The 19943-nt window shown below is 45.6% G+C and overlaps 1 pseudogene; it reads left to right on the top strand.

Moving 5' to 3' along the window:
• LOC129867226 (heat shock 70 kDa protein-like) lies at nt 1-2288 on the top strand (annotated as a pseudogene).
• Nucleotides 2289-19943: the final 17655 nt, after the last annotated feature.

Here is a 19943-nt window from a genome sequence, read left to right as displayed (position 1 = left end):
ATGTCGGTTGTGTAGACAGCCGGTTTAAGTATAACATTATATGCCAAAAGATTTGGTTAACTAATACCGAAATAATATAATTGAACTGTTACTGAAATAATATTACTACTGAAATAAACATCCATTTATTATGTTGTTATTTCTGTGAAAAGACTAGGGCTATATTCACCATATTATTAATAGGTATTTATTATTTTTAAGAATCTGCTCTAATTATGTGAACATATTATTCAGGAGGGTGCAGTTCATAAAAATGTAGGACTCTGTCAAAGATTAGCAGAAATGATTGTGTCTGCCATTAGGCTATATACTGTAGCACAATGAAATACATTGACAACAGTGTTGTTCTGAGACGCATGCAAATACAATTTATTTTATTTCAATTACTTTCAAATACAGGTACATTTAGAAGTATTTTGGTATTTTTTCTTTGAAATACAACTAGTTGTATATTGGAATTCATTTGTAAACACATTTGGAAAGTATCAGCATGTATGTGAAATTACTGAAATACACAGACAAGAGTATTTTCAAATAAAAAATATTTAAATACTCCATGCATTTGAACTCAGGGCTGTTTGGTCCAAGGGGTATTTGAAATGTATTTATAAACTAGTTTCAAATAGGATTTATAGGAAATTATTAGAAAATACTTTCAAATATTTCAAATAGAACTTGGTTGTTTCGGCCCTATTATTTGAAAATACAAAAATAAACAGAAAATAAGCCTTTAAAATACAAATACTTAAATAAGCATGTATTACTGAACTCAGGTTTGGTTGTTATTCAAGTATATTTAGGCTAACACTTCTGTTGGTGGAGATTGACACTACTTGCTCCTAGGTTTTCGTAGAATAATATACATTTCTAAAACCTTATTTTATTATTTTGTAGGCTACTAACTCCAAACCATCAAGATGTCATCTAATAAAAGCCTGTCTATCGTGTGGGGATGTTCCAGCATGGCAAAGTGGAGATCATCGCCATTAACCAGGGCAACAGGACCACACCCAGCTATGTGGCCTTCACAGACACCGAGAGATTCATCAGTGACGCAGCAAAGAACCAGGTGACCATGAACCCCAACAACACCGTTTTTGACGCCAAGCGCCTCCATGGTGCTGGTGAAGAGGAAGGAGATCGCTGGGGCCTACCTGGGCCAGAAGGTGTCCAACGCAGTCATCACAGTCCTCGCCTACTTCAACGACTCACAGAGACAGACCACTAAGGACGCTGGAGTGACCGCTGGGCTGAACGTGCTGAGGATCATCAATGAGCCCACAGTGGCGGCAATCGCCTACGGAATGGACAAAGGCAAATCCAGGGAACGCAACGTCCTGATCTTTGATCTGGGCGGGGGCACCTTTGACGTGTCCATCCTGACCATTGAAGATAGGATCTTTGAGGTGAAGGCCATTGCTGGGTACACTCACCTGGGTGGGGGGGACTTTGACAACCGCCTCGTCAGCCACTTCGTGGAGGAGTTCAAGCGGCCTCTGAGGACGGCCTGCGAGAGGGCCAAGAGAACCCTGTCCTCTCGCTCCCAGGCCAGCATTGAGATCGACTCCCTCTTTGAGGGAAACGACTTCTACACTTCCATCAGCAGGGCTCATTTTGAGATGTTTTCGGACCTCTTCAGGGGAACCCTGGAGCCTGTGAAGAAAGCTCCCAGGGACGCCAAAATGGACAAGGTCCAGATCCACGACGTTGTCCTGGTCGGAGGCTCCATCTGGATCCCAAAAGTCCAGGACTTCTTCAACGGCAGAGAGCTGAACAAGAACATCAACCCAGATGAGGCGGTGGCCTACGGCCCAAGGTCAACAAGCTCCTGGGGAAGTTTGAGGTCTCTGGAATCCCCCCTGCCCCACGAGGAGTCCCTCAGATTGAGGTGATCTTTGACATCGATGCCAATGGCATTCTGAAAGTATCAGCGGGTGACAAGAGCACGGGAAAAGTGAACAAGATCACCATCAACAACGACAAGGCACGGCTCAGCATAGAGGATGGTGCAGGATGCAGACAAATACAAAGCTGAGGACGACGCACAGAGGGAGAAGATGGCAGCCAAGAACTCCCTGGAGTCGTATGCCTTCAATATGAAGAGCAACATGGAGGATGACAACATGAAAGGCAAGATCAGAGAGGAGGACAAGAAGAAAGTGGTGGACACATGCGACCAGGCCATTTCCTGGTTGGAAAACAACCAGCTTGCAGACAAAGAGGAGTATGAGCATCAGCTGAAGGAGCTGGAGAAAGTGTGCCAACCTATCATTACCAAGCTATACTAGCAAGGAGGCATGCCCAAAGGTAGCTGTGGAGATCAGGCACGGTCCAGCTCTGGTGCCAGCTCCCAAGGCCCAACCATCGAAGCAGTTGACTAAAATGAGGGACTTGTATAATGGACTTTTCAAAATGCATTAGTATCACTGCATACGTTTTGCTCTTCAGGGAATACTTGTACTTACATTGATTTCTACTGGTTGAAATTGTAATTACATTTCATTGCTAAGTGCTATTTAGGAAGTGCTTAATATATTTGTATTTATTATGGATCGCCATTAGCTGCTGCCAAGGCAGTAGCTACCCCTCCGGAACTAACTGCAGCTTTTTGTTAAGCATTGCAGTCATTTCAGTCGCTGTAGTAGCTGACATGTATAGTGTTGACTCATCCGCATACATAAGCACACTGGCTTTAAAGATTAGTAATGATTGAAAAAAAGCAAGGGGCCTAAACAGCTACCCTGGGGAATTCCTGCTTCTACCTGGATTTTGAGAGGCTTCCATTAAAGAACACCCTCTGTGTTCTGTTAGACAACTAACTCTTTATACACATTATATATAGGGGGTGTAAAGCTGTAAGACACGGTTTTCCAGGAGCAGACTATGATCGATAATGTCAAAAGCTGCACTGAAGTCTAACAAGACAGCCCACACAGTCATTTTATCATCAATTTCTCTCAGCCAATCATCAGTCATTTGTGTAAGTGCCGTGCTTGTTGAGTGTCCTTCACATTTTTTCCAGAAGTTTACTAAGATTTAGTAACAGGCTGATTGGTTGGCTATTTGAGCCAGTAAAGGGTGCTTTACTTTTCTTGGGTAGCAGAACGACTTTAACTTCCTTCCAGGCCTGAGGGCACACACTTTCTAGTAGGCTTAAATTGAAGATGTGGCAATATCGTCGACTATTATCCTCAGTTTTTTTGCATACAGATTGTCAGACCCGGGTGGCTTGTCATTGTTGATAGACAGCAATACTTTTTTTCACCTCTTCCTCACTGACTTTACGTAATTCAAAAGTGCAATTCTTGTCTTTCATAATTTTGTCAGATATACTTGGATGTGTAGTGCCAGTGTTTGTTTCTTGCATGTCCTCCCTAAGTTTGTTTATCTTTCCAATAAAAAAGTCATTAAAGTAGTTATCAGTGGGTAATATCAGTGGGTTTTGTGATAAATGAGCCATCTGATTCAATGAATGATGGAGCCGAGTTAGCTTTTTTCCCCAAAATGTCATTTAAGGTGCTCCAAAGCTTTTTACTATCATTCTTTATATAATTTATCTTTGTTTCATAGTATAGTTTATTTTTATTTAGCTTAGTCACATGATTTTTTAATTTGCAGTACGTATGCTAATCAGTTTGGCTGCCAGACTTATTTGCCATTCCTTTTGCCTCATTCCTCTCAACCATACAATTTTTCAATTCCTCATCAATCCAAGGGGATTTAACAGTTTTTACAGTCATTTTCTTAATGGGTGTGTGCTTGTTAGTAACTAGAATAAACTGGAATAAATATGTCAAGTCCAGCATCTGGTTGCTCTTCATTACATACCACAGACCAGTGAATATTCTTTACACCATAAACACTAATGAATCACTACAAAACTTATTGTATGACCTCTTATACACCATATTAGGCCCAGCCTTTGTAACTTTGGTTTTCCTAGACATGGCTATTATATTGTGATCACTACATCCTATGGATTTGGATACTGCTTTAAAGCAAATTTCTGCAGCATTAGTAAAGATGTGATCAATACATGCTGATGATTTCCCTCCTGTGCTGTTTGTAAATACCCTGGTAGGCTGACTGACAACCTGAATCAGGTTGCATGCACTGGTTACAGTTTGAAGCTTTTTATTGAGTGCGCAGCTTGATGAAAGCCAGTCAATATTTAAATCCCCCAGAAAATATACTTCTCTGTTGATATCACATACATTATCAAGCATTTCACACATATTATCCAAATACTGACTGTTAGCACTTGGTGTTCTATAGCAGCTTCCCACAAGAATGGGTTTTAGATGAGGCAGATTAACCTGTAGCCATATTACTTCAACAGTATTTAACATTAGATCTTCTCTAAGCTTTACAAGAATGTGGTTCTTTATATAGACCGCAACACCGCCCCTGTTGGCATTTCTGTCTTTTTGGTAAATGTTATAACCATGTATTGCTACCACTGTATCATCAAAGGTATTATCTAAGTGAGTTTCAGGTATTGTCAGAATATGAATGTCATCTGTTACAAGCAAGTTATTGACTTCATGGACCTTATTTCTCAGGCTGCATATGTTAATATGGGTTATTTTTAGCACTTTTCTGGGTTGCTTGATTGTTTTTAATGATTTACTGGGAAGCTTATCAGAAGTAAACTTGATAGTGCACGGTGAGCTGCACAAAGTGGTCTTCCTACTAGGGCACACCACCTCAATGCTAACAATGTAACTCTGGTTCATAGGCTCATGATTACTGCATCCAATAGCTGTAGGATTAACAAAGTTATTCAGGGCACATAGGGGGACATAAATTAAGTTACTTACCTTGTGTCTGCCAACGCCCCGAGGATAATGTACATTTAATGCAGCATTATGACGACTCATTGTCACAATGGTAGGGATTAGCTGAGCTGTTCTTGGGTCATTGATAAGTCATTGTTTCAACGCAGCCTTGTAATGCTTGGACAGGAGCCAAGGCGATTTGGATGGACTCCGTCATTCCTGTTGAGTATCTTCTGTTTCCAGAAGGTGTCAAAGTTATCTATAAAAGTGACTCCAGCAGAGCTACAATAATCTTTTAGCCAGATGTGTAATGCCAGTAGCCTGCTGAATCTTTTACACCCATGGCCCAACAATGGTACTGGACCTGAAATGATAGGCTGTTTTTTTGGAGTCTTTTAATGCTAAAATCTGTTCTTTAAAATACATTTTCAGATGTTTCGAGCTAGCCTACCTGATGTCGTTTGACCCCACATGGACTACGACAATGTCAACTCACGGCATCTGTCGTAGAACAGTCGGAAGCAGCCTTGTGATGTCCTGTACTCGTGCACCTGGTTATCACAGGGTTTTTGTGAACCGAGATGTTTCTCACCATAGAGCTGCCTATGATGACAGGTGGCGATGTTAAATGGGCCGGCCTCTCCGGCAGCCTCACGGTCTGATGAGGGTGGGAGCTCCAAGGATCTGACCCGAGGTAGAAGCTACCGGAGAGGGAGACAGAACAGAGGACGAAGACGCAGGTACTTCCGGATCCGATCTTGAATGGGAAGCCCCCAAGCAAGAAGGCGCTGGAACCTCTGGATCCAGGGCGGCAAAGCTGTTTCTTGTCTGTCAGGTCCGGGCTCAACACCTCCAAGGTCACACCCGTTGCTGGAGGACTCTGTCTTCGACTTCCACAGCGAGTGACGTATCTCCATGGCTGGTTGGTTGCGTCGAGAACAGCTTCGTTCTCAAGGGAAGGGGGAGACCCCTTCGGGGATGGAACCCTGCTGAGCTCTGTGGAGAGCCGACACTTCCACCAGACCAGAGCGGCGTCCGGCTACTGGGGTGGAAGAAAAATAAAAAGTTGGAGGGCGTGGATTCCCCAGTAGCTTGTGTAGGTTTGCTACTTGTTTGCTAAGAGTAGCCACTTCGCCCCTGTAGTCCTCCGCAAGCAAGTAGTTGCTACATTGAAAGTCAGTGCGGTCCACATTGTCCCAGAACAAAGCAAAGTAAACAAAGCTCCTGCAGTGCTGGAAACGTTCAATAGCGACCTCCATTTGAGACCGCAGAGCCAGCTAGGCTAACTGGGATTCCATGTCTCTCCCCTTCTGCGGAATCTGAAGGGATCCCGGGACAGACAGCAGCGCTCACAGCAACTAAGCCCAACAGAGCCACAGGATCCAAAATAAAATAAAAGTATATGAAAACACTGTCAACTTTACAAAAACAATAAACCCAGGACTCTCGTTAAGCTTTTGTCAAATCAAATCAAATTGTATTTGTCACATGCGCCGAATACAACAGGTGTAGACCTTACAGTGAAATGCTTAGTTACAAGCCCTTAACCAACAACGCAGTTTTAAGATAAAAAAAAAAAAAAAGTAAGAGGTAAGAATAACAAATAATTTAAGAGCAGCAGTAAATAACAATAGCGGGGCTATGTACAAGGGGTACCGGTACAGAGTCAATGTCAATGTGCGGGGGCACCGGTGTCGAGATAATTGAGGTAATATGTACATGTAGGTAGAGTTATTAAAGTGAGACAATAACAGAGAGTAGCAGCAGCGTTCGGGGGGGGGGGGGGTGCAAATATTTTGGATAGCCATTTGATTAGCTGTTCAGGAGTCTTATGGCTTGGGGGTAGAAGCAATTTAGGAGCCTCTTGGACCTAGATTTGGCGCTCCGGTACCGCTTGCTGTGCGGTAGCAGAGAGAAGAGTCTATGACTAGGGTGGCTGGAGTCTTTGACAATTTTTAGGGCCTTCCTCTGACACCGCCTGGTATAGAGGTCCTGGACGGCAGGAAGCTTGGCCCCGATGTACTGGGCCGTACACACTACTCTCTGTAGTGCCCTGTGGTCGGAGGCCGAGCAGTTGCCATGCTAGGCAGCGATGCAACCCGTCAGGATCCTCTCGGTGGTGCAGCTGTAAAACCTTTTTAGGATCTGATGACCCATGCCAAATAGGTTTTGTTGTGCTTGGACCATGTTAGTTTGTTGGTGTTGTGGACTCCAAGGAACTTGATGGTGTTGATGTGAGTCATGACCAGCCTTTGAAAGCATTTCATGGCTACAGACGTGAGTGCTATGGGTCGGTAGTCATTTAGGTAGGTTACCTTAGTATTCTTGGGCACAGGGACTATGGTGGTCTGCTTGAAACATGCTGGTATTACAGACTCAGACAGGAAGAGGTTGAAAACGTCAGTGAAGACACTTGCCAGTTAGTCAGCACATGCTCGGAGTACATGTCCTGGTAATCCGTCTGGCCTTGCGGCCTTGTAAATGTTGACCTGTTTGAAGGTCTTACTCACATCGGCTGCGGAGTGGGTGATCACACAGTCGTCCGGAACAGCTGATGCTCTCATGCATGCTTCATGTGTTACTTGCCTCGAACCGAGCATAGAAGTTATTTAGCTCGCCCGGTAGGCTTGTGTCACTTGGCAGCTCTCGGCTGTGCTTCCCTTTGTAGTCATCACTCTCCTGTGAGTATCCAAGGATCAGGTTACAGTGGATCAGCGTTCAATAGAGCCCTCTCACCCACAGAGGGGGGAGGGGAGGATGTGGAGGTTTTATGACACCTCATGTTGATTGTAAATTGTAGACTGCAGACGATTCCTTTTTGGGTCTAATTTGGGCGAATGGAATGTCTCTTTGTGTTACAGAAGAGTTTGCCGCCAAAAAACATCAAACAATGGACACTGGGACAATATATTTCAACATCCGAATGTTAAATGATGAGAGATGGAATATGGAAAATGAATGTCTATCTTGAGATGTCTATAAAATAGTTATAAAGACGTTATAACAAAAACATTGTAACTTCAAGAGCTTTTACACTGTGTATATCAAGTTTACATACTTTACGTTGTGTAGAAAATATTCAGGATAAAGAGAATGTATTTTTGTGACGATAAGATTGAGATTTTAGTTCTTTAACGAGATCATAGTAAATTGTGAACTAGCCACACCCCAGGGAGCGTGTCAGCATGACGTAAACGGCCCTTTTTTATTTAACCTTTATTTAACTAGACCAGTCGGTTAAGAACAAATTCTTATTAACAATGACGGACTACTAAAAGGCAAAAGGCCTCCTGCGAGGACTGGGATTAAATAAATAAAAAATACATATAAACATAGGACAAAACACACATCATGACAAGAGAGACAACACAACACTACATAAAGAGAGATCTAAGACAACAACATAGGAAGGCAGCAACACATGACAACACAGCATGGTAAAAACACAACATGACAACAACATGGTAGCAACACAACATGGTAGCAGCACAAAACATGGTACAAACATTGTTGGGCACATACCAAGGGTATAAAAGTGTTGAGTTAAGAATTAACATATCAGACTAGAAGGGTCACCATCTGCAGCTGAGGTCTACGATCAGTCACGACCCAGAAACGCAACACAAGGTTGAAGAAGACAAAGGAACATCTAAAAAAATCAATGCTATGGTTGAGTAGCTGTTCTGTATCTAAGAAGGTTAATTTAAGTAGGACCATCCGGTTATTCTCTTCAAATCCTCATGTCCTACACTGCTTTCATCACCACTCTGGGATCATCAACACGGCTGACTAGCCGTCCTCAGGAGACCACTCTTCCAGAACGAGTGCAAGTAAACAGACAACTAAGAAGGACAGTGTGACATCTTGTGGACAAGAGACTTACGCCAGAGAACAAAAGAGAAAGCCATCCGAAATAAGAAGGCCCAATCAAACCCTCGTCACCAAGCGGAACCCGGCCCACGAAGGCCTGGGCCCAACAAAGATACCCGACGAAGACCTTCAACACGTAAATACATGCATTACTTCTTACCCATAAGAGTGGCAGTTCGGGGCAAGGTATTAGGGTTACTGCAGTGTAGTTCCCAAATGTATCCAAGTGTTGCTTCTCTCTCTCGCTTTCTCACTCTCTCTTTAACTCTCCATCTTGTGTAACCAGTGTCATATTGTGTTAGTCCGCTAGGGACCTGCTGTCATCAAAGTTTCTAATCAATAACCTATACTGTGTGTGTGTGTGTCTTATGTTATCATTTAGCTTGTTAGTAAATAAATAATCAAATCAATTTGTGTGGTACTGTAACGTGTTTCCTCTTCGTCTGAGGAGGAGTAGCAAGGATCGGACCAATACGCAGCGTGGTAAGTGTCCATAATGACATATTTAATCGATCAAACAGAACACTGAACGAAATAACAAAAGTACAAAACAAACAACCCGAAACAGTCCCGTATGGTAAAAACACTAACACAGGATACAACCACCCACAAAACACAAAGGAAAACAGGCTACCTAAATATGGCTCCCAATCAGAGACAACGACTGACACCTGCCTCTGATTGAGAACCATACTAGGCCAAACACATAGAAAATACCTAATAGAACAAAACATTGAATAACAACATAGAATGCCCACCCCAACACACGCCCTGACCAAACTAAAATAAAGACATAACAAAGGAACTAAGGTCAGAAGGTGACAGGTACGGAATGAACAGTGAGACCCAGGTATGTGCAGAGTTTACGACGTTCAGAATGAAACTCATAGGAGGAAATTATTAATTTGTGACTGGTATGATCTCTATATATTCTTGAGTTAATTCGGGAGACGGTAAACTTATTAAACAAACTTTTCCTATGGTGCCCCAAATTCCTAATGAGTTAATTGTTACATGATTAATTTTGAGCAGCCGGTAACAAGCCTTGGAAGGTGGTATGATGCAAGCCTGAAGGACAAAGACCAGGTGCAACAGCTGCGCAAAGACATCAGTAGTAGCCTACAGTCCATCGACAACACCCAGCTACCTGGAAAGTTAAAGGCCTGGTGTCTGCAGTTTGGTCTCCTACCCCGGGTGTTGTGGCCCCTAGCAGTGTATGAGGTTCCAATCTCAACAGTGGAGAAGATGGAAAGAGGAGTCACAGGCTACTTAAAGAAGTGGCTCGGAGTTCCACGATGCCTTACCACCATAGGCCTCTACGGAGATGGTGTCCTCAAGCTGCCCCTCACCAGTCTAACAGAGGAATTCAAGTGTGCAAAAACCAGGCTCCAGATGACACTGAATGAATCTCGAGACCCAGTGGTGAGCAACAACGCGCCGACCTTGGCAACTGGGCGCAAATGGAGGCCAGGAAAAGCAGTCCAGGAGGCAACAGCAGCCCTCAGACATGCTGACATTGTGGGTCATGTTCAGCAAGGGAGAGGAGGCCTTGGGCTAACTAGCCGTGCTGCTTGGAGTAAGGCCACTGCACCAGAGCGGCGGAAGATGGTAGTGCAGGAAGTACGCCATCAGGAGGAGGCTGCAAGGTGGGCCAAGGCAGTCTCTCTTGCCAAACAGGGACAGTGGACTCTATGGGACAGTGTAGAGAAGAGGAAGATCAGCTGGAAGGATCTGTGGGCCATGGAAGCGAGGCGGTTGAGCTTTTCCATCAGAGCAACATATGACGTCCTTCCAACACCAGTTAATCTTCACCAATGGAATGGTGAAGATCCGGACTGTGCCCTCTGTTCCATGCCAGCCAACCTCAGGCACATTCTCACAGGGTGTAAAACAAGCCTCACCCAAGGACGCTACACTTGGCGTCACAACCAAGTCCTTAAAAACCTTGCGTCCGCCCTGGAGGACAAGCGAGCTGCCACCAACTCCCTACCACCCCCAGCAGCATCACACCCCTTACGGACGACCTTTGTCCGCGAAGGGGCTAAACCACCGAAGAGCGGCTCTACACCATTAGAGCGAGACCAGCTGCGCTTGGCCCGCGACTGGAAAATGCTAGCTGACATTGGCCGGCAACTTGTGTTTCCTCCGGAGATCGCAACCTCCACCCTAAGACCTGACATGGTGCTCTGGTCCCGTTCGCTCAAGAAGGTCTTCATCATTGAGCTCACAGTACCCTGGGAGGACTCAGTAGATGAGGCTTATGAGCGAAAACATCTGCGCTATGCCGATCTAGCTGCCGAAGCACGGCATCATGGCTGGAACACAGAAGTCCGACCAGTGGAGGTGGGCTGCAGAGGTTTTGTGGTAACATCTACAACCAGACTGCTTAGAGACCTGGGAATTAAGGGCCAGAGCCAGCGTTCGGCAATCAAAGCTGTATCAGAGGCGGCAGAAGGCAGCAGTCAATGGCTCTGGATGAAGAGGAAAGACCCCAGCTGGGCCCCGAAGTGAGAGGGCCAGGAGGTATGCGGTCAACAATGCTTGACTCAGGGAGGAAGACGCCCCTGCTATGCATAGTCCCATGGGATGTTGGCTATCAACAACAAGGCAACTCCTATGACTAATTGGGAATGGGACGCAAGCGTAGGATTGATCACCGCGTCGCTGGCCGCCTTTGGGGAGGGTGCATAGTGTGAAATGCCGAAACACCCTAGGAACCAAAGGTACACTACTGACGATGCGCTCCCCAAATTTCACCAGTCTCACTGTTCATGAACTCTTGGAAGTGCTTGCACAAAGGATAGTAATATCTCATCCTATGTTCTTGGAATCAGACAGTAGGGAATTATTTGATAAATAGCAGTCATCACAATAATGATAGTCACGTCACGTCACAACAAAAGATAAAAGAAACGTTGATGTAAATGTGTTGTTTCATACCATATTGCATTGCTGAACATTGCAAATTGTTACGGCGTTCCTCTCTCTCTTCATACGAAGAGGAGGAATAGTGATCGAACCAAGGCGCAGCAGGTTGTGAATACATAATGATTTATTAAAGAAACAAAATAGACAAAGACGAAAACGAACTATACTGGATATAACTAACAAAATAACAAAACGATGTAGACAGACCTGAACAAACGAACTTACATATACACGAAGCACGCTGACACAGGAACAGACTACATAAACGCACGAACAAACCGAAACAATCCTGTATGGTGTAACTTCGACACAGACACAGGAGACAATCACCCACAAACAAACAGTGAGAACACCCTACCTAAATATGACTCTTAATTAGAGGAGAACGCAAAACACCTGCCTCTAATTAAGAGCCATACCAGGCAACCAAAACCAACATAGAAACAGATAACATAGACTGCCCACCCAAAACTAACGCCCTGACCAATTACACATACAAAAACAACATAAAACTGGTCAGGACCGTTACATAACCCCCCCCTCAAGGTGCGAACTCCGGGCGCACCAGCACAAAGTCCAGGGGAGGGTCTGGGTGGGCAGTTGACCACGGTGGTGGCTCCGGCTCTGGACGCTGTCCCCACACCACCATAGTCACTCCCCGTTTTTGTCTTCCCCTCCCAATGCCCACCCTAAAACTCACATCCCCTAAATAAACGGCCAGCACCAGGAGAAGGGGCAACACCGGGACAAGGGGCAGCACCGGGATAAGGGGCAGCACCGGGATAAGGGGCAGCACCGGGATAAGGGGCAGCACCGGGACAAGGGGCAGCACCGGGACAAGGGGCAGCACCGGGACAAGGGGCAGCACCGGGACAAGGGGCAGCACCGGGACAAGGGGCAGCACCGGGATAAGGGGCAGCACCAGGATAAGGGGCAGCACCGGGACAAGGGGCAACACCGGGACAAGGGGCAGGTCCCGGCTGATATACTCTGGCAGATCCTGGCTGAGGGACTCTGGCAGGTCTATGCAGGCTGACGGCTCTCGACGCTCATGGCAGGCTGACGGCTCTCGACGCTCATGGCGGGCTGACGGCTCTCGACGCTCATGGCGGGCTGACGGCTCTCGACGCTCATGGCGGGCTGACGGCTCTCGACGCTCATGGCGGGCTGACGGCTCTCGACGCTCATGGCGGGCTGACGGCTCTCGACGCTCATGGCGGGCTGACGGCTCTCGACGCTCATGGCGGGCTGACGGCTCTCGACGCTCATGGCGGGCTGACGGCTCTCGACGCTCATGGCGGGCTGACGGCTCTCGACGCTCATGGCGGGCTGACGGCTCTCGACGCTCATGGCGGGCTGACGGCTCTCGACGCTCATGGCGGGCTGACGGCTCTCGACGCTCATGGCGGGCTGACGGCTCTCGACGCTCATGGCGGGCTGACGGCTCTCGACGCTCATGGCGGGCTGACGGCTCTCGACGCTCATGGCGGGCTGACTGCTCTCGACGCTCATGGCGGGCTGACGGCTCTCGACGCTCATGGCGGGCTGACTGCTCTCGACGCTCATGGCGGGCTGACTGCTCTCGACGCTCATGGCGGGCTGACGGCTCTCGACGCTCATGGCGGGCTGACGGCTCTCGACGCTCATGGCGGGCTGACGGCTCTCGACGCTCATGGCGGGCTGACGGCTCTCGACGCTCATGGCTCGCTGGCGGCTCTGGCTGCTCATGGCTCGCGGCTCTGGCAGATCCTGTCTGGTTGGCGGCTCTGGCAGATCCTGTCTGGTTGGCGGCTCTGGCAGATCCTGTCTGGTTGGCGGCTCTGGCAGATCCTGTCTGGTTGGCGGCTCTGGCAGATCCTGTCTGGTTGGCGGCTCTGGCAGATCCTGTCTGGTTGGCGGCTCTGGCAGATCCTGTCTGGTTGGCGGCTCTGGCAGATCCTGTCTGGTTGGCGGCTCTGGCAGATCCTGTCTGGTTGGCGGCTCTGGCAGATCCTGTCTGGCTGGCGGCTCTGGCAGATCCTGTCTGGCGGGCGGCTCTAGCGGCTCCTGTCTGGCGGACGGCTCTGTAGGCTCATGGCAGACGGGCGGCTTTGCAGGCTCATGGCAGACGGGCGGCTTTGCAGGCTCATGGCAGACGGATGGCTCAGACGGCGCTGGGGAGACGGATGGCTCAGATGGCTTTGGGGAGACGGATGGCTCAGATGGCGCTGGGGAGACGGATGGCTCAGATGGCGCTGGGGAGACAGATGGCTCAGATGGCGCTGGGGAGACGGATGGCTCTGGCCGGATACGGCGCACTGTAGACCTGGTGCGTGGTGTCGGAACTGGAGGCACCGGGCTAAGGATAAGCACCTTCCTACTAGTGCGGGGAGCAGGGACAGGGCACACTGTACTCTCAAAGCCTACTCTATCCCTGATGCGAGGTACCGGCACTGGTGACACCGGGCTGAGGACAAGCACATCAGGATTAGTAGGGGGAGAAGATACAGTGTGTTCAGGGCTCTGGAGACGCACAGGAGGCTTAGTGCGTGGTGCCGGAACTGGAAGCACCGAACTGGATACACGCACTACAGAGAGAGTGCGTGGAGGAGGAACTGGGCTCAGGAGACGCACTGGTAGCCTAGTGCGTAGTGTAGGCACTGTAGGTACTAGGCTGGGGCGGGGAGGTGGCGCCGGAAATACCGGACCGTGGAGGCGTACTGGCACTCTTGAGCATTGAGCCTGCCCAACCTTACCTGGTTGAATACTCCCGGTTGCCCGACCAGTGCGGGGAGGTGGAATAACCCGCACCGGGCTATGTAGGCGAACCGGGGAAACCATGCGTAAGGCAGGTGCCATGTATGCCGGCCCGAGGAGACGCACTGGAGACCAGACGCGTTGAGCCGGCCTCATGACACCTGGCTCAATACCCAATCTAGCCCTACCAGTGCGGGGAGGTGGAATAACCCGCACTGGGCTATGCACTCGTACAGGAGACACCGTGCGCTCTACTGCGTAACACGGCGCCTGCCCGTACTCCCGCTCTCCACGGTAAGCCTGGGAAGTGGGCGCAGGTCTCCTACCTGCCCTTGGCCCACTACCTCCTAGCCCCCCCCCAAGAAATTTTTGGGAATTACTTACGGGCTTTTTGGGCTTCCGTGCCAGACGCGTTCCCTCATAGCTCCGGTTCCTCTCTCCGGTAGCCTCTGCTCTCCTCAGTGCCTCCAGCTGTTCCCATGGGAGGCGATCCCTACCAGCCAGGATCTCCTCCCATGTGTAGCAACCCTTTCCGTCCAATATATCGTCCCATGTCCATTGCTCCTTCTTTTCCTGTCCCTTACTCCAATTACTCCGCTGCTTGGCTCTTTGTTGGTGGGTGATTCAGTTACGGCGTTCCTCTCTCTCTTCATACGAAGAGGAGGAATAGTGATCGAACCAAGGCGCAGCAGGTTGTGAATACATAATGATTTATTAAAGAAACAAAATAGACAAAGACGAAAACGAACTATACTGGATATAACTAACAAAATAACAAAACGATGTAGACAGACCTGAACAAACGAACTTACATATACACGAAGCACGCTGACACAGGAACAGACTACATAAACGCACGAACAAACCGAAACAATCCCGTATGGTGTAACTTCGACACAGACACAGGAGACAATCACCCACAAACAAACAGTGAGAACACCCTACCTAAATATGACTCTTAATTAGAGGAGAACGCAAAACACCTGCCTCTAATTAAGAGCCATACCAGGCAACCAAAACCAACATAGAAACAGATAACATAGACTGCCCACCCAAAACTAACGCCCTGACCAATTACACATACAAAAACAACATAAAACTGGTCAGGACCGTTACACAAATAAAATGTATTGAAATAAGTTTCTCGGTCTGTTGGCTGTTTCTTTGAATTCCTTCTCATCATAACAGATTCAGTATTCACATTTTTATATAATTTTTTTACACAAAACCATGAAACATTGTAAACAGAACTTTGATCGACAGCTAAACCACCAGAGAGAGGAAAGCAGGTGAAGCCACCGGAATGGCCACTGTTTATCAACTCTTTATTCTGTGATAACGGCTGATACAATCACTGCGGTCCTTCTTGGATAAAGAGGCACAGTGTGAAGGGTAAAATGATTGTAAAATAATCTTTGTGAAATAATAGTTTTAAAGCAAATGTCCCGCTACTCTACACATTTTACATGAGGCTCAGAGAACATTTGCAGCTTTAAAGTAACTGTCCAGTGAATGTTACTTTTCTCATACCCACAATTTGATAGTGTTTTTTGATAGTGTATGTGATGTAAACAGAGAGGTCTACTTTCTTGGGGACCTGAATATTGACTGGTTTTCATCAAGCTGTCCACTCAAGAGGAAGCTTCTTACTGTAACCAGTGCCTGTAATCTGGTTCAGGTTATTAATCAACCTACCAGGGTGTTTACAAACACTACAGGAACAAGATCATTCACATGTATCGATCACATTTTTACTAATACTGCAGAATTTAAATCCTAAAGCTGTATCCGTTTACATTAGATGCAGTGATCACAATAGAGTGGCTATATCCAGGAGGGCCAAAGTTCCAACAGCTGGGCCTAAAATAGTGTCCGTCCGGGTTTGGCCTACCCCTACCAATTGTGCGCCACCCTATGGTACTCCCAATCACAGCCGGATGAGATATAGCCTGAATTCAAGCCAGGGATTATAGTGACGCTTCTTGCACTGAGATGCAGTGCGTTAGACCACTGCGCCACTCAAGAGCAACAAAAGATTTTGCTGTGACTCTTATGTGGATGATGTTAAAAATATTTGTTGGTCTGATGTGATTAATTAAGAGCATCCAGATGATGCACTTGATGAATTTATGAAATTGCTTCTTCCAATTATTGATAAACATGCATCTGTTAAGAAACTTCTACTTCCTCCCAATCCCGGGTCCGGGAGCACCCCCTCCAGTAAAAAAGCTGACTAGCATAGCCTAGCATAGCGTCACAAGTAAATAGTAGCATCTAAATATCATTAAATCACAAGTACAAGACACCAGATGAAAGATACACATCTTGTAAATCCAGCCATCATTTCTGATTTTTAAAATGTTTTACAGGGAAGACACAATATGTAAATCTATTAGCTAACCACGATAGCAAAAGACACAACTTTTTTTGTTCACCATTTTTTTCCTGCATAGGTAGCTATCACAATTTCGACCAAATAAAGATATAAATAGCCACTAACCAAGAAACAACTTCCTCAGATGACAGTCTGATAACATATTTATTGTATAGCATATGTTTGTGTTTGTTATGTGCATATTTCAGGTATAAATCATAGTTTACCATTGCAGCCACCATCCCAACTCTCACCAAAGCAACTAGAATAACTACAGAGACCATTGTGTATTATCTAATTACTCATCATAAAACATTTCTTAAAAATACACAGCGTACAGCAAATGAAAGACACAGATCTTGTGAATCCAGCCAATATTTCAGATTTTCTAAGTGTTTTACAGCGAAAACACAATATAGCGTTATATTAGCTTACCACACTAGCAAACATCACAACAGCAGTGATTCAAGTCAAAAATAGCGATAACGTATAAACCACCAAAATATATTAATTTCTTCACTAACCTTCTCAGAATTCTTCAGATGACAGTCCTATAACATCATATTACACAATGCATATAGAGTTTGTTCGAAAATGCGCATATTTAGCGGCACAATTTGTGGTTATACAATGTGATTAGTGGCCAAAACTTCAAGCAATCTGTCCGGCGCCATCTTGGAGAGGCAACTATTCTAATCAAAAACTATTCATAAACTTGACTAAAAAATACAAGTTTGACAGCAAATGAAAGACAAATTAGTTCTTAATGCAATCGCTGTGTTACATTTTTCAAATTAACGTTACTTCAGCATACAGCGTGCGCTAAAGCGAGACCGCACCGAAATTCATGGCGGAATTATTTTTTTGACATTGTCAACATAAATACGAATTAACAACATAAAGATTGCTTACTATTTGCCGAGCTTCCATCAGAATCTTGGGCAAGGTGTCCTTTCTCCAGAACAATCGTCTTTTGGTTGAAAGATGTCCTCTTCTCATTGAGAAATAGCAGCTAACGATAGCCACCCACTGGAGAGGTGTCCAACTAGTGAAAGCGCGTCACAAAGAAATCCAGGAAAATAAATTGATATAAACTGATATAAACTGCTATAAGTCGGTTTAAATTAACTACCTTATGATGTCTTTAACACCTATAACGAATAAAAACATGACCGGAGATATAGAACTGCTAAAACGAAAGCGTTTGCAGGACGCCATTGTGATGTCCTCTTGCGCCAGATGTCCCGTTGAAAAGAATGGTACTTTCGTTCCATGATCATTTATAGTGGCCCAGATTGCGCAATCCACTCCATTCAAATTCTCCCCGCTTACTGACATCTAGAGGAAGGCGTATGCAGTGCATGTAGCCCGATGGCTTACATGGGGACTTATAAACTGACCTCAGAACAGGGACCTCGATTTCTGAAATCTCACTCCCTGACAGGAAATGTGCTGCAGAATGAGTTCTGTTTCACTCAGAGAAATAATTCAAACGGTTTTAGAAACTAGAGAGTGTTTTCTATCCAATGGTAATAATAATATGCATATTGTACGAGCAATAGTTGAGTACGAGCCAGTTTAATTTGGGAACGTAAATATTACAAAGTCCCAACAGCACCCCCTATTGAGAAAAGGTTGAAACTGACTGTTAGAACTGTTAAGGCTCCATGGATTGATGAGGAATTGAAATGCTGTATGGTTGAAAGAGATGGGGCAAAAGGAGTGGCTAATAAGCCTGGCTGCACATCTGACTGGCTTACTTATTGCAAATTGAGAAATTATGTGACTAAACTCAACAAAAAGAAGAAGAAACTGTATTATGAAGCCAAGATCAATGTTATAAAGAATGATGGAAAAAAACTTGAGTACTTTCAATTAAATTATGGGCAGAAAGACAAATTCAACTCCACATTTCATCGAATCAGATGGCTTATTCATCACGAAACCATTTGATGTTGCTAATTATTTTAATGGCTATTTCTCTGTAAACAAATTAACAACAGACTTTCAGCATGCTTATAGAGAAGGGCACTCAACATGTACTGCACTGACACAAATGACTGATGATTGGTTGAAATAAATTGATAAGAAGAAGATTGTGGGAGTTGTATTGTTAGATTTCAGTACAGCCTTTATTAGTGACTATAACCTGTTGTTGAAAAAACGTATGTTATGGCTTTTCAACCTCTACCATATCGTGGATTCAGAGCTATCTATCTAATAGAACTCAAAGGGTTTTCTTTAATGGAAGCTTCTCTAATGTCAAACATGTAAAGTGTGGTGTACCGCAGGGCAGCTCTCTAGGCCCTCTACTCTTTCTATTTTTACCAATGACCTGCCACTGGCATTAAACAAAGCATGTGTGTCCATGTATGTTGATGTCACGCCCTGACCATAGAGAGCCTTTTTATTCTCTATGTTGGTTAGGTCGGGGTGTGACTAGGGTGGGTAATCTAGGTAGTTTTTTTCTATGTTGGCCTGGTATGGTTCCCAATCAGAGGCAGCTGTTTATCGTTGTCTCTGATTGGGGATCATATTTAGGCAGCCATTTTCCCACTGTGTTTTGTGGGATCTTGTTTTTGTGTTGTTGCCTGTGAGCACTCCAGAGCTTCACGTATCGTTTGCTGTTTTTTTATTGTTTTGTGCGTTTCACGAATAAAAAGATGTGGAACCCATATCACGCTGCACCTTGGTCCGAATGTTATTCCGACGATCGTGACAGCTGATGATTCAACAATATACGCATCAGCAACCACAGCTAATGATGTCACTGAAACGCTTAACAAAGAGTTGCAGTCTGTTTTGGAATGGGTGGCCAGTAATAAACTGGTCCTGAACATCTCTAAAACTAAGAGCATTGTATTTGGAACAAATCACTCCTTAAGTGCTAGACCTCAAGCTGAATCTGGTAATGAATGGCGTGGCTGTTCAACAAGTTGAGGAGACTAAATTACTTGGCGTTACTTTAAATTGTAAACTGTCATGGTCAAAACATTTAGATTAAATGGTTGTAAAGATGGGGAGAGGGCTGGCCGTAATAAAGAGATGCTCTGCTTTTTTGACACCACACTCCAAAAAGCAAGTTCTGCAGGCTCTAGTTTTGTCTAATCTCCAGTGCTGCAAGGAAAGACCTAGTTAAGCTGCAGCTGGCCCAGAACAAAGCGACACGTTTTTCTCTTAATTGTAATCAGAGGGCTGAAATAAATAGTATGCATGCCAGTCTCTATTGGCTAAGAGTTGAGGAAAGACTGACTGCA

The sequence above is a fragment of the Salvelinus fontinalis genome, chromosome 2 (assembly GCF_029448725.1).
Source record: "Salvelinus fontinalis isolate EN_2023a chromosome 2, ASM2944872v1, whole genome shotgun sequence".
Taxonomy (NCBI): Eukaryota; Metazoa; Chordata; class Actinopteri; order Salmoniformes; family Salmonidae; genus Salvelinus; species Salvelinus fontinalis.
The sequence above is the reverse complement of the archived record's forward strand: the minus strand, read 5'-3'. Positions and strand labels throughout refer to the sequence as shown.